Below are 16215 nucleotides of genomic sequence, written 5' to 3'. Positions count from 1 at the left end.
CATGTCCAAATGCAATCAGGGGTATATATGGGTTTTAAGGAATTTCTTCAATTAGCATCACTGGATTAGTTGAATTCATATATTGTGACTTTATATATCATCATCATCATCATTTAACATCTGTTACCTACGCTGGCATGGGTTGGACGGTTTGACCAGAGCTGGAGGGATTTACCTGACTCCTGTCTGATTTTACATGGTTTCTAGGGCTGGATGCCCTTCTAAGCACTAACCCCTTTACAGAGTGTGTTGGGTGCTTTCATGTGGCGCCACATGGGTGCTTTTATATGGCACTGTATGGGTACTTTCATGTGGCACCACATGGGTGCTTTTATATGGCACTGTATGGGTACTTTCATGTGGCACCACATGGACACGGAGGCACTTTTATTTGGCATTGCCATGAGTGCTTTATCCCCCCAAAGAGACCAATCAACCTATAACGATTGTTTAGAAACGTCCTGCATTTGCTTTATTATTATCATCAGAAACACATTGTTTATGAGTTTTTGATAAAGTCATTAATTAATTAACCTATATTTTATATGGATATGAAAAGTCTACTGTTTATTTAACTTTAAAATCAGTCTGAAAATGACCTGTGGGTAATGTTTTCTTGAAACTTGTATGTATGCAACTATTTTCTGTTAAGGAAAGAAAAAAAAATGTGCACACACAAGTTTTTAAAGATGAAATCAAATTTTTAGGAATTAAAGAAATTTGTGTGACAGTTCTTCACATGGAAGCACATGTACTTTGCAAAACACAACAAACAAACAAAATGTGCACACATTGCAAATTTCAATGCACACACTCAGCAAAATAAGCACGGCTTAGAATAACTGATGGGGGCTGGGGTAAAAGTATTAAAAATCAGCAGGAAAAGGAATCAGTATTTATAGAATGGTAAGGGGACTTAGTGAAGATAAAGGAAGTTTAGAAGGAACCGACTGAAAAAAAATGGAATAAAGTTTTTGGCAGTCAGCCTTTTTTTGTATTAGTTGTAATACATATATATGTGGAACTAAAGCTGGATAAATTTATAAATTTAAATTGCATAAGGACTTTATAATGGCTGTGCCTACTATATATATATATATATATATATATATCATCATCATCATCATCGTTTAACGTCCGCTTTCCATGCTAGTATGGGCTGGACGATTTGACTGAGGACTGGTGAAACCGGATGGCAACACCAGGCTCCAATCTAAATTTGGCAGAGTTTCTACAGCTGGATGCCCTTCCTAACGCCAACCACTCATATATGTATATATATATATATATATATGTATATGTATATATATATATATATATATATATATATATGTATATATATATATATATGGATGTATATAAGGGAGAAAGTGATCTGAAAAATATATACTTATATCCATAGAAACATTTACATATACATACACAAACCTTTATTTTAAACCTATTTAATTCTCAAACAAACATTTCATTTTAGTAAATTGTCTTTCAGTAGAATATTGGGTGAAATAATATGAAAAAAAAATAAAACAAAACTGCAAAACAAATGAAAGAAAATGAAAAGAAAACAAACACAAACAACATACAAAAAGTAATCAAATTTAAAAAGGAAAAAATAAAAAAGACAGCATTTTTATGTAAAAACAAATTGCATGAGAACGGAGCAAGATTTGTTTCTTCTTAGAACACGTGACAAATGGGTAGATAGGGTAGGTGGGTGTTCTAGTTTTAATCTGCAATTTCTTCAATTTCAATCCTGTGGAGGAGCCATTCCATTCCTCTCTCTCTCCCCTCTCTCTCAGCTTCACCTCCCACCTATTTTTAGTGTGATAAAACATACACAAAAAAAGCAATCAAAAGTACAAATTGGTGGGAAGTGGGGAAAATTGATGAGATCAGCTCCTAATGTTAAAAACCAATGAAGTAGGGTCCTACCAATTGTCAGGCATCACCACCCATTCCCTCTGAATCAAACCCTATCTTACTCATTGTGTAAGGAAGTTGTAGATATAATCTTCAACCTAAAGAAACATAATCCAGGATGGTCATCATTGGACTACTTTTCATTCATAGTTTTATTCAACTAAAGAACATGCAGGATCTAATTTGTTTCTTTGCAATCAGAGTTCAAACTCTGTCAAGGCATTCACAGATGGATACACAAGAAATGGATACTGTTGCCATTCAGATAAACTATCCATGATAAAGAAACAACAATGGTTGGAATATTCTTGATTTTTGATCTGATTAATCAGGTGTACGAAGTGAGGGGGAGGGGTGGATAAGCAACAATGAAAGACTGTTACACAAATTGTCAAACTTTCAAAAATTTTATTTGGTTAACATTATAAGAATGATCTCTCCCTTGGCTGTTTATAAAATTTTTCCACACTCTGCCAGGGAGTTTTTGCTTGCTAACGGAATGGATAATTTCAGTAAACTAAACTTTTTCAATTTAAAATATATTACATGAGCATTAATGGTGAAATTACATTAGTAACGAGATACTTAATAAACAAATTCCACTTAGTGCAAGCAAGACATAAATTTAAGAAGAATAAGGAAAAGGGGGTGGTGGTGGAGAGGGAAGAGTGAGTATTTGAAAGAGGGGAAGGAGGGGAAGGGGGAGGAGGAGTATTTCAGTAAGAATAAATTTAGTGTTTTATTTTCTATTTTTAATAACAAGAATATATTCTTACATCTAAACCAGATGTGAAGCTTTGTATATTCCATCCTACACACAATCTGGGAAACTAGTTCTGTATGATACATCCTCCCACTCTCTTCAACTCCCACCACCACCACCACCATGGGAAACTTCTCCAGTCTCTGCCTACTCACTCCTACCCCCTCTTTCTCTCTGTTCATCCACTCTCTAGATTACTTTCAGATCCTATGTCAATGAAGGAGGGGGGAACAAAAACAAAAAAACATCGATAATTGAGATCTTGTCTGCACATGTCTTTTTGCTTCCGTGAGCATTTTGTCTGCATATGTCATGTGTATGTGCTTGTTTGCATGTATGTATATGTGTCTATCTCTCTCTCTCTCTATATATATATATATATATGTAGGAGGTTATTTTTCTTGCATGAATGCAAGGCCGAAAACATTTACATAAAATTCAATGACAAATTCAATTTTAATGTCTGTTGTTTTTGATGAGATACACCTGGAAGGTGCTACATATTTCAATTATATTGACTTTGATGTTTTAAAAATCGTTTTGCCTCTCCTAAGTACTCCCCCCCCCCCAACATGTTGGTTCAAGTTGGATGTGTGTTTTTCTGGCAGCATTTTGCTGGATGCCCTTCCTGATAACAAATCCTTGTAGCTTCTTTACAACAAGAACTGGTACACCATACCCAGTCTTTAAAAGTTGGTTTATTATATATATATTATTTTATTCATTTCTTTGCGGCCATGCTGGAGCACTGCCTTTAGTCAAACAAATCGACCCCAGGCCTTATTCTTTGTAAGCCTAGTACTTATTCTATTGGTCTCTATGGCTGAACTGCTAAGTTACGGGGATGTAAACACACCAACATCGGTTGCCAAGCGATGGTAGATGGACAAACAGACACACAAATACACACACGCGCGCACATATAAATATATATATATATATATATATATATATATATATATATATATATATATATATATATATATATATGTAGTTGAAATTTACAGAAGAACAAAAGACGGAGACAGGTGTATTTGTTTAACACTTGGGAAGGTGAGAAAATCTTTTACGTTTCGAGCCTATGCTCTTCAACTGAAAGGAATACAAGGAAATAAAGAAGCTTTTGGAGCTATCACTACATGTGGATTGTCAGTGACTTTTTTCCTTCATCTTTCTTTTCTCTTAGACTTTCCTCTGTCTCCTGCTTCTGAAGAAGAGCTTTGCTCGAAACGTAAAACTACCTTTCTTTCCTTCCCTGAGCGTCTGTTAATACTTTGCATGTACCACGTACTTGCGTTTTTTTTCTTGTATTTTTTCTTTGGTTTGTTTGGATTAATTATATACATATGTGTGTGTGTGTGTGTGTACTTATACATACATAATTTCTGTAACTGTCTTAACTCAAAGGAAACCTCACAACTATAAAGGGTCTCTATTATTATCAGTTACAATGTGGAATATATATATATATATATATATATATATATATATATACTTGTATATATATATATATATACACACACACACACATATATATACATATGTAGATATATGTATATGTACTTTATATATATATATATATATATATGTAGATATATGTAGATATATGTATATGTACTTCATATATATATATATATATATATATATATATATATATATATATATATATACATTCATATATACATATATATACATACAAATATATATATGCATACATATATACATATATATACATACATATGTAGATATATGTACATGTATGTTTATATATATGTACATATGTAGATATATGTATATGTATGTACTTATATATATGTAGTTATGTGTGTCTGTATATATGTAAAGATATATATATGTATATATAGTATTGAAGTTATCTTAGAAATTAGTTCTGATGGCATTTTAATTTAATTGAAATAGCTTTTACCATAATGGAATTTCTCTGTGTGTTTTCTAATCGTAATTGTAACAATCTCTTTTCTGATGACACTATTGTTACACCATCATTGCAAAATGAAAGCCTCCTATTCTTGGACTATATTAACCATGGTTCTGTACTCAAACAACTTAAAAAAAACAAAAACGTGCTCATTGTTGTTTTTGTTGATTGAGACATCCCATCCCCTGCAGACATAGCCCTTTTTTTGTGTATAGCTAAGGCTAACATAGTTGAATATGGCTTTTGATTTGAAACTACTTGTTTCTGAAATGTAGTCGTGATTTGTCACTAGCTTAACTTCTCCAACTGGTGTCCATGGGTGTAAACAAATGTATTAAGTTTCGAGCAAGACAACAACTTAATACCCGTAGTGCATTGCCCTTCCTACAAAACCAAAACATTTAATGGGTTGGTCTTTGTTCCTCTTCACCAGCGAACCTGTAAAAATACCATCCGTGTTGTTGCCCTACTTTCTCTGACAAAGCTATAAGATATGGCTAAAAATATACTTGCTTGTTGATATTTTCATATGTGTGTGTGTAGATGCATGAAGTTATATGTGCAGGTGTGTGTATTTATATACACATATCTAGGTGTGAATGTATAATATATTCAAATCACTTGACTAACAATTCACTGTCTCAAAGCAAGCAGAGTTACATATCTCTGTATAAGTGTGTGTGTGTGTGTGTGTGTGTGTGTGTGTGTGTGTGTGCACATGTATGCATATGCACGTGGATGTGTGTAAGATGATGTGTTGAAATGTGGATGTCTGTTCTTTCTGTGGGGGTTGACCTGGAGCTATGCAACAACACTTCAAACTGGTGGGTTCTGGGTTCATTCAACCCACTGGAAATAACAACTAAATCTTCCTCGAATGACAACTTACTGTCTTAAATAAAAGATAGACTGAAGTTAAAGTAAACATAAAAAAGCACTCACTACACTCTCGGAGTGGTTGGCGTTAGGAAGGGCATCCAGCTGTAGAAGCATTGCCAGATCAGATTGGAGCCTGGTGCAGCCTTCTGGCTTGCCAGACCACAGTCAAATGACGACAATGATAATGATGATATATACATGTGTGTGTGTGTGTGTATGTATAATCATTGTCTTACTGACATCAACTTTTCAATGGGTTGGACAGAGTTTATTGAGGTAGAATTTTTATGGAGGGATGCCTTTCCTGTTGTGAACCCTTACCTTTGCTGGCCTTGTGTCAAAATTAGAATTACTACGACTATTACTACTACTACTACTAGAGTAGTTGTAGACACTAACGATGTCTACACAATGTTGTAATAAAGGGTAATCACAGGTGGAATAAATCTCATCAGAGGACTTTTTGGATCAGTGTTGAACCGCCGCCGCCGCCGCCAGCACCACCAGCAGCCACCACCACCACCACCACCACCACCACCACCACCACCACCACCACCACCACCACCACCACCACCTGTGGCTATTTTATAAACAGGATATCAGAATGGAATTATGGTTTCAGCTGTAACATTATCGGGGGGGGGGGGACAGGGAAGGAGGGAGACATAATATTAACACACCAAGGGAAGGGGGACCCATGGTGTGTGTGTGTGTGTGTGTGTGTGTGTGTGTGTGTGTGTGTGTGTGTATATGCACACACACACAAATACATACACATATTTATATATACATTTATATATGTGTGTGCGTGTGTGTGTGTGTGTGTGTGTGTGTGTGCGTGCGTGTATTTATGTAGATTGTATAGTGTTTAGTTTCACAACAAAATCTCCAAATAGAGTTTAAAAAAGCTTTTAATGTGTCCCCTTGGTGATTGGTGGGTGCGGCAGGGGTGGAGGGGAAGAAATTGTAGCCTATTAAATGTGAAAATGGATATTTAAATTTAATAAAAACATGACAACATAAAAGAGTTTTCATCACTTGAAAAAGAAAATGGACTGCTTCCCACAAGAGACGAATGATAGAAAGATATATAAACGATGGCGGGGGGGGGGGGGGAGGAGAACATTAGGGAAAGACAGAGAAAAAGGGAGATGGGTAATGTTCAATTCTAATTTTAAAATTAGGAAAATCAAATTTATACCCTTCTTGCAGTTTATTTTATTTTGTTAAGAATTCCATATTTTCTGCTCCACTGCCATTCTTTCCCCATCTTTCTTTCATTCTTTTACTCTTCATCTCCAATATATCCAACCATGGAAATATAAGGTGCCACAGTTTTATCACTTCTGTTTGCTTGAGTTTTCTCACTCAGATTATCTGTAAAAATTAGTATGGCTTAGAAACTGAAGATGGAGAATAGAAGTGGTCCTTTAGAGGCTGACCAATCAGGGTACCCCTGCTGGGCCTGTTGAAAGGGATGCAGTCAATCAGGTACCCTTGCAGGACCCGTTGAAAAGGGAAGCAGTCAATAAAATTAGATTAACTTAAACTTTGTGAACTTATCCTCCAATATGACAAAGAAAGAAAAATTATATGCAAAGTACTTTGTCATCTATAAAGATGGGGTACGAACAATTCCTTGAACATTTTTGCAGGGAGCTGCTTTTTGTCAGTTTCACAACTATTAGGATAAAATGTTTGTGGCTAAGTCATGGTTGGAAGGTTCTTGATCGAAATCTGATGGATCAGAGATGAAGTGGAGCTCAGTAACAATATGTAGCAATCTGTGAAGTCCAGTTGCTTGACTTCCTGAAAATAGCAGGCAAATCTCACTCAGAGTCACCGTAATATCTAGAATTGAAGAGCATTAGGGGTTAACCTAGCCAAAAGCAAAGTCTTAGTAAGTAGGAGGGCTGTCAAATCACTGCCGTAGAAGTGTTACCACAACTTCACAATATGACAGTTATCAGGTCACAGGATCACAGCTATACAATCTCAATATTGCACAATATTAGATTGTCATAATGTTCACAACGTTACACCTGAATATCTCATACAGTTATAATGCCACATAATTACATCCTCACAATGTCTCATTGTCATAATTGCACAAGGTCACAATTATAACTATTTCACACAGATAAAACATCATAATGTGCGTGAGTTGCAATTTTATAATATCATAGACATAACAATGATAATAAATGAATAAAAGAAACAAAAGTAATTTTTCAGCTTACCTTGTACGAAATGTATTTCCTATTTTCGTAGATGAGATAAACCTCCTGTAAATAGATAAGAAATTATATTAGAGTGTGTCATTGACTATGACAGATAACACACACACACACACACACACAAACCCCCCTCTTCGACCCCACATACACCCACACTCATGCAGAGGAAGAGACATTGTAGTGGGGACATGGAGTTGACTTTGTTAACATGTTATCATAGGTTTTATCTCCCAGCATAATTAGACCTTGGACAAATGTCTTCTATTGTAGCTTTCAAGCTGACCCTGGTACCTTTTAAGTGGAACAGCGAGAAACACGGCACAGGAGACCTTCATACATACATACATTACATATATACAAATGTACAAAATGTATACAATATGGTGAACGAGATTTTACCAATTATATTTTTCTTAATTATTTTCTTTGGTGTGTTTTTCCCAGTTATTTACCAAAATGGTTAAATAGATCTACTTAGCAGTAATCTAATTTTAATAGACTTGTACTTATAATCAGATACTTCCAAACATACTTTGTGTATCCATAGCCACCAACAGTCACCACATATTCAAAATGGCTCCCAAGAGACAAAAAAAAAAAGAAAGAGTGGTGATAATGAAAAATGAAAATAAATATAGGAAAAGCAGTAAAAGAGACTCAACAGAGAAAGTAAGTAATGGCAGCCGATGTGAAAAGGTCAAGCAGCAAAGTGTGCAGTCAACACAAAGAGGCAGAAGTTGGGAAAAAAAGAAAAAGGAAAGAAGAGTAAAAAGAAAAGCCTCCTGGGGCTAATAAAAAGTTGCCCGGCACAGATTTTTGACAGATGCAATGGAAATGTGCCAGTGACCAGGCTGCAAAAGTGCAACTGAAAATTTTGGCTAAGCAAGAAAGGGAAAGAAAGTGTAATGGTTTTTTGTTTTTAAACAACAAAAACAGTTCTTCCCCAATGTAATCTCTCTCTCTCTCTCTCTCTCTCTCTCTTTGACTCTGGCTCTCTCCAAATATAGGTGTGTGTATGACCTAATATGGATGTTGCACTCAGGATAGCAGTTTTGATTTGCAGACCAGTGATGTGTTGTATTCTTGAGCAAAGCACTTTATTTCATGTTGCTTCAGTCCACTCAGCCGCACAGAGGTAACTCGGTGATGGACAACTGATGTCCTGGTCAAGGAAAATGTCTGCTTGACAATCTCCTCAGTGGAGTGACAAAATTCAAAAGCTACAATAATGCAAGGAAGTGCATTGTGACCAGTGGTGTATAACAACAACTGAGAGTCTGGTCGATACAGTGATATATATATGATACGATATATATATATATATATATATATGTATATATATATAAAATTATAATTGAGGGTATCTAAAAGATACCATCATGCTAGAGATGGTTTCAACATCAAAAATTCATACAGCACCAGGAGAAAAGACAAAGACACAAAATAAACTAATAAAAAATTGGATCCAATAATTTTTTGCGGGTTTATTTTGTCTCTTTGTCTTCTCTCCTGGTGCTGTATGAACATTTGATGTGGTTTTAGAGTCAAGTTTTGACTACTACTTCTAGCGTGATGGTATCTTGTAGATACCCTTAATTATAATTTTAACAATAATTATTACCTATGAGGTTTTTATTCCCATGCTAGCCACTTGATATGATCAGCATTTAAAAAAACCATCTTATCCTTATTTATATAAATATATATATATATATATATATATATATATATATATATATATATATATGTGTACTTTATTTAAAAGCAGCAGAGATATAAAAGCTGTTACTCAGAGTTTCGCGTTCCCAACAGTTTTGTTAAATTCTAACAAAACTGTCCAACGAATGTGAAACTCTGAGTAACAGCTTTTGTTATATTTCTGCTGCTTTTAAATAAACCATATTACTCTATCTCTGGTATTTGAGTACTCTTTTTTCCACCTTGTTTCACATTTATCTGCTTACTCTGGTATATATATATATATATATATATATATATATATATATATATATATATATACATTTGTTAATTCATAATAGAGTATAAGGATAAAAATTGCGTTATTGTGTTGACGAAGGAAGAAAGCTTATTTTTTTGCTTTAATCCAGAAATTGGAGCCAATTTACAATTAACGTGAGGTCTTTTTAATTTACTCTCACTAGCCCACTTTCAGCCATGTGTATATTTATCTGGAGTTTTTGGTAGTTTTTTGAAGGTCTCAGCACTTCAAGCATGCTGGAGATAGGTCGTTTTTGCCCTTGCTCCCTTAATTATAATTATATGTGTGTATGTATATATATATATATATATATATATATATATATATATATATCTGCCTGTCTATCTATCTTTGTCAAAAAATAATATGCATGTATGTCGTCATCATCATCACCATTTTATTTCTGCTTCCAATCATGCTTTCATATTGATGGACCATTGAGGTATAAATAAATTCAGTTATTGTCAAGATGGGTTGGAGAAAAGAAGGCAGTAGAGACATGACAGGAATTCAATGGGTGGGTGGACCTACCTAGATAGATCATACACCCAAGCTACAAAACCACCACCACCACCACCACTTGAATGACGGTTTTAACATACTTGCTTTAATGAATCAGTCGTCGTCTCCAGTGATGCATGACACCATGTCACGTTTCCGTTTCATCTACACAATGATTTATAAATAGAGTGATACATATAAATATACGTGTGTGTGTGGGGGATATATATATATATATATATATATATATGTATATATGTATATAAGAGTTGATAGCTCATGACTGAAAGTCATCCGTGACTATTGCCCATGCAAAATGCGAGCAATACCTGTGCGTTAGGCTATTTATTGCACCAGCAGATGGCTACACCCACGTTCGCGTCCATAGTTTCTGTGCTTACTGTGCCACCCTCCACCTCAACTGGGCATGGGAATGTCACCTTTCTGGCAATTGTGCAACCTTAAGATTTTAGATCCCACAAGTGTTGCACAGCACTTCACAGACCCTCTCCATCCTATTGACATGATTTAGAGATAACCAGTTCAAGATATCCACTGCCAATGAGGGTTGCAGGCTCAGAAAAATGGGAGTGGTTTGATCTCAAGTGCAAGCAAAAAAATCCCTCGAATGTTCAATGCCATTCCCTGCGCATCAAGTTTTATATCAGAATGACCTTTCTCCTGGAGATATGCTAATCATTAGATGGATAATCACCTTAAAATCTCTGTTTGATTGGCTAAGCCAGTACACACATACATATACACACAACTAAGTCTATTCACACATAGACTGACTGTTTGTCTGTCTGTACACACTTACACACCCACACAACTCCATAACATATGTGTCATCACCAAACTGAAGGGGAGAGAGAGGACAAAAAGAGGACAAAATTCTGCCCCTTCTGGGACAGTGGTCAATTTATTTGAGAAAATAAATTTTAAGATTTGTTTTTTTATTTTATATATCCAGAAAGGATGTATATATCAAGTTGTATATCAGTTTGGTTGGTAAAGTAAGTTAGCATATACATACATCTACACACACACTCACTGTCACTTAGATCTGCTCATATATGTATCCACATATCCATATCTTTATATGTATCCACATATCCATATCTTTATATACTTACATATATACGTGCATGCACACACACTATTTGGTGTCATTAACTCGTAGTTTCATGAGTCAAATACAGATGCCAGCATGGTGCCGGACATGACCATCCCATCTGTAATGGATAATGACTGGTAAAGCAGAATGGTGAATAGAAGAGGGCCAAAACGAAGTTCCTCCAAAGGATCTGTGGGGTAATGTGAGTTGAGAGATGAGGGAGTTGCTTCAGGTTAAGTTGCTTCTTCTCTGCATTGAGGAATTATAGCAGGGATTCTTCAAGCTGACCCAAACCAGTAGAAACCCAAGGGGCAGACCAAGAACAAAATGGTTGAATAATATTCACAGTCTTAGCTGGGGACACAGGAATATTCCAGCAGGAATATCTAATGACAGTTGCTTCTGATAGGACCCTATGGAAAAGGTGCCTAAGGGGTCTATCCACATGACCTTCCCACCCAGTAATAGGGGAAGAAAAAATAAAAGGATGGAATTAACGGGTAGAAAGCAGAAAAACATTTATTGATTGTGGAGATTCATTCCTACATTTCGCAGAGAAAAATAAAATATATTGATGATATTCTGTTGAGCAGGATTTGACCAGTTTAATAGCATATATTATAAAAAAGGTTGTCTCTTTCGATCCAAGCCACCTGAGACCACCACCACTGGTTCTACACTATAAATGTATTTTTTAAGCAAACTAAATTAAAACCCACTTTTATCAAAATTTCGTTTTCCAGACACCAGATAAATAATTCTTCATTTTATTTAAAAAAAAAAAAGCGTTTTATTTCAACAAAAACATGTCACCAAAACTATCAAAAGTATTAAAGGCACACACACACACACACACACCTCTATGCATGCAAGTATGAGTAACACACAAACACAGCCCTATCCATAACACAACTTCAACTATTCCACTCTTCCCTAAATGCTTGTCAGAGTTCACCACCACCACCACCACCACCACTAACTTCCCATCGTAGGCAATCCTGCCCTATTTCTTACTAATGCTGACATCAGTCTATATGTAACTTCAATATTTCACCTACTTTGCATTTCCCTCCCACCACCACCACCACCCTGCTACCATCCTGTTACTTATATGTGCTTGATATACTAAAAGAAAGCACGCATCTATTTACCAATATTCGAGTGGCAGCACTGGTGGTGGTGGTGGTGGTCGTGAGGTGGGGGTGGGGGATGTGGGTCATATACGAGAGGAAGGATTACTTAAAATATATTATTTTTCATATGTTTAGTGTTGCCTGTGCATGAGTGCATGAGTGCACACACATACATTTATATATACACACACACACACACATATATATATATATATATATATATATATATATATGAGAAAGAGAGAGATGTGTATATATGCATGTCTGTGTATATATATGTCTGCATGCATGTATTATATATGTTTATATGCATATGTGCGTGAATATATATACACACACACATATGGATGTATATCTTGTTACTAATAAAGGCCCATAATATGAAATGTGGTGGGAGTTGGGTTATCAGATTATATAAACCTTAGTATGTCACTGGTATTTTATTTTACTGATGACCTCAGAGAGAGATGAGAGGCCAAGTTGACCTTGACAGAATTTGATCTCAAAATTTAAAAGGGACCCAACAAATGCCATCGGTCAGATAGTCCCGTACCCCACAGATTCTAGCAGTGATTTTTAGGCATAATTAGGCATTGGAAGATTGGCCAATATGTTTGTGTATGAAATATATTTTTTTACCAAGACTGGCCTAACATGTATGCATAACCCAAGAATGGATTATGATGGTATTACATTTAGTCTGTCATGAACATTTCAACGATGCATGACTGAGATTCATCAGGGATACAATGGGGCTGTAGTCCAGTGACTGAAACAAGTAAAAGGTAAAAATTCACACAAAGACCAATATATATACTTACACATACCAGACTTCAGATATACACACACACACACACACACACACACACACACACACACTATTTACATTTGATGGATATTTGTGCTCATCTTGTTTGTTGTTAACAGGCATATGGCATAGTGGTTAAGAGCGCAGACTACCAACCCCAAGATTCCGAGTTCGATTCCAGGCAGTGACCTGAATAATAATAATAATATCAAAAAATACCTTAGGAATGAGAACCCAGGTTCGAAATTTCCCCAAGACACCTGATGAAGGCTGGAGGATATATCAGCTGAAACATTGTGTTAACAACAAACAAGATGAGGACAAATATCTGTCAATTGTAAATAATGTAAATAATGTAAATAATTCCTCTTAAATATAGAACTGTAACACACACACACACACACACACACCATTTGAACAGGTGTCTTTCTTTGCTATCAAACATTTTCGTTTTTGCACTCAACCCATTTTTTCTGAATTTTTCTTCTCTTTCACCTTAAAACTTGGTATTGTTTTCTCTTTCCTTATTCGTTTTACACTTCTTTGCTTTACTGTTGTTTTTTTTCTTTTGCTTTATGTTTCTACGATTTTCCTGCTTTCACTTTTCTGATACCATTTCATGCTTTTCGTTTCCTCTTTGCCTCAAATTTTATTCATGTTCTCCTTGTAATGTTTTATCTGTTTGTAACCTTATGCCTACTCAAAAATATTCGGTGATAGTTCTCTAATTGGCCAAAACAACAACAACCATATATATATATATATATATATATATATATATATATATATATATATACATACATACAGAGAGAGAGAGTGAGAGAGAGAGAGAGAGAGAGAGAGAGAGAGAGAGAGAGTGAGAGACAGAGAGAGAGAGTAAGAGAGAGAGAGAGAGACAGAGAGAGAGAGAGAGAGAGAGAGAGAGAGAAACAAAGACAGACGTTCATGTATATACACACACATACATGTACATTCTGTGTGTATACACACAGACACAAATGCAGCATGAATATGTATGCATATATTTATATACAAATGTGTATGAATATATATGTGTGTATGTAGTATACACGCAGCCACACATTTTGTCACTAACCACCATCAGAAGCTGGACATTAAAGAAGAGAGAAATAATAAGAAAAAAGACGAATCAATCCTAAATAACATCTTTTTCCACTGAGAGATTGGAGGGAATGTCTGGCAGTAATCCTGGTTATTCGATTCCACTTCGCTTTTGGCAAGATCCATTTCAAAACTATTGAATACCTGCTTCAGTTTACAACTTTACATTATCAACACCTGACATGTTAACAATATAACCAACATCATCATCCTCAACATCTCTCCTAACAATAACAGCAGCATCATCATCATCATTGCAGTGATGATGCTGATGATGGGGATCTTTCGCTTGGTGGCAATCATTAAAAACATTTCACAGATGTATAGGTGCAGGGGTGGCTGTGTGATAAGTAGCTTGGAACCACATGGTTCCGGGTTCAGTCCCATTGCGTGGCACCTTGGGCAAGTGTCTTCTGCTATAGACTCAGGCCAACCAAAGCATTGTGAGTGGATTTGGTAAACGGAAACTGAAAGAAGCCCATCATGTATGTGTGTGTGTATATATATATATATATATATATATATATATACGGACCGAGACCTTTGGAAATGTGCTGTGCGTGAGAAGACCCGGCAAGCCAAGTAAGATCGTTGCCAGTGCCCCTGGACTGGTTCTTGTGCGGGTGGCACATGAGATGCACCATTTTGAGCGTGGCCGTTGCCAGTACCGCCTGACTGGCTCCTGTAGGATTTTCGAGCGAGATCGTTGCCAGTGCCCCTGGACTGGCTTGTGCGGGTGGCACATAAAAGACACCATTTCGAGCGTGGCCGTTTTCGTGCGGGTGACACGTAAAAGCACCCACTACACTCTCTGAGTGGTTGGCGTTAGGAAGGGCATCCAGCTGTAGAAACTCTGCCAAATCAGACTGGAGCCTGGTGTTGCCATCCGGTTTCACCAGTCCTCAGTCAAATTGTCCAACCCATGCTAGCATGGAAAGCGGACGTTAAACGATGATGATGATATAATTATGTGTATTTCTTCTATCTTAATGAATAAAAATTCTTCTGATAGAATAAATGGTTTAATAGAAACCAATGTAGCAAAGAACACAAAATAACTGTGGTTTAGTTCCTGTTTTTAAGGCAGGAACTCCTTGAAATTTTGGGTATTTGAGTATATTTAAGAATTTAAGGATTGGAGAAAACGCAGCAATTATAACATGCGTTTTCTCCAATCCTTAAATTCTTATATATATATATATATATATATATATATATATATATATATATATATATATATATATATATGTATGTATGTATGTATGTATGTGTGAGTATATGTTTGTATGTGTGTGTTCCCCATCCCCTTAGTAGTTCGGCAAAGGAGACCGATAGAATAAGTACTAGGCTTACAAAGAATAAGTCCTGGGGTTGATTTGCTTGACTAAAGGCGGTGCTCCAGCATGGCCACAGTCAAGTGACTGAAACAAGTAAAGGAATAAGAGAATGTATGTGAATTGTGTGCATGTCGCTAATTAAGATAATGAAGTCACTCTCTGTTGTTGTCGAGTCAGTCTGCAGAAAGGGTTTCATACAGGAAGGGTTTCATACAAGCAGTCATTCTGTTCTGCTAATTCTGTCAAGCAGAGTTTATTGAGGCAGACTTTCTATGCCTTGGTGCTCTTCCTGTTGCCAACCCTAACCTGTTTCCAAGGGAAGTAGCATTTTCTTCTAATTGTCTTCATGTTTTAATTGAAGACTGAAAAATGAAGGAACTCATGTTTTAAAATTCTCATGCAATACCAAGATACCAATGCACAACGGCTTCACACAGTTTCCATCTACCAAATCCACTCC

General features: G+C 35.9%; 1 protein-coding gene across 7 annotated transcripts in view; it reads right to left on the bottom strand.

Moving 5' to 3' along the window:
• The window catches only part of LOC106871242 (polypeptide N-acetylgalactosaminyltransferase 5), a 598066-nt gene that overhangs the window by 65488 nt on the left and 516363 nt on the right, over positions 1 to 16215 (bottom strand). For all 7 annotated transcript variants that reach the window (XM_089343483.1, XM_089343480.1, XM_052977287.2 and 4 more), the window contains exon 2: positions 7742 to 7786. The gene's annotated coding sequence lies outside the window, so the exon portion shown is untranslated. The remainder of the gene's footprint in view (positions 1 to 7741; positions 7787 to 16215) is intronic.

The sequence above is a fragment of the Octopus bimaculoides genome, chromosome 27 (genome assembly GCF_046866305.1).
Source record: "Octopus bimaculoides isolate indiv1 chromosome 27, ASM4686630v1, whole genome shotgun sequence".
Classification (NCBI taxonomy): Eukaryota; Metazoa; Mollusca; class Cephalopoda; order Octopoda; family Octopodidae; genus Octopus; species Octopus bimaculoides.
Note: the sequence above shows the minus strand (reverse complement) of the source record. Positions and strands in the feature narration are given on the sequence as shown.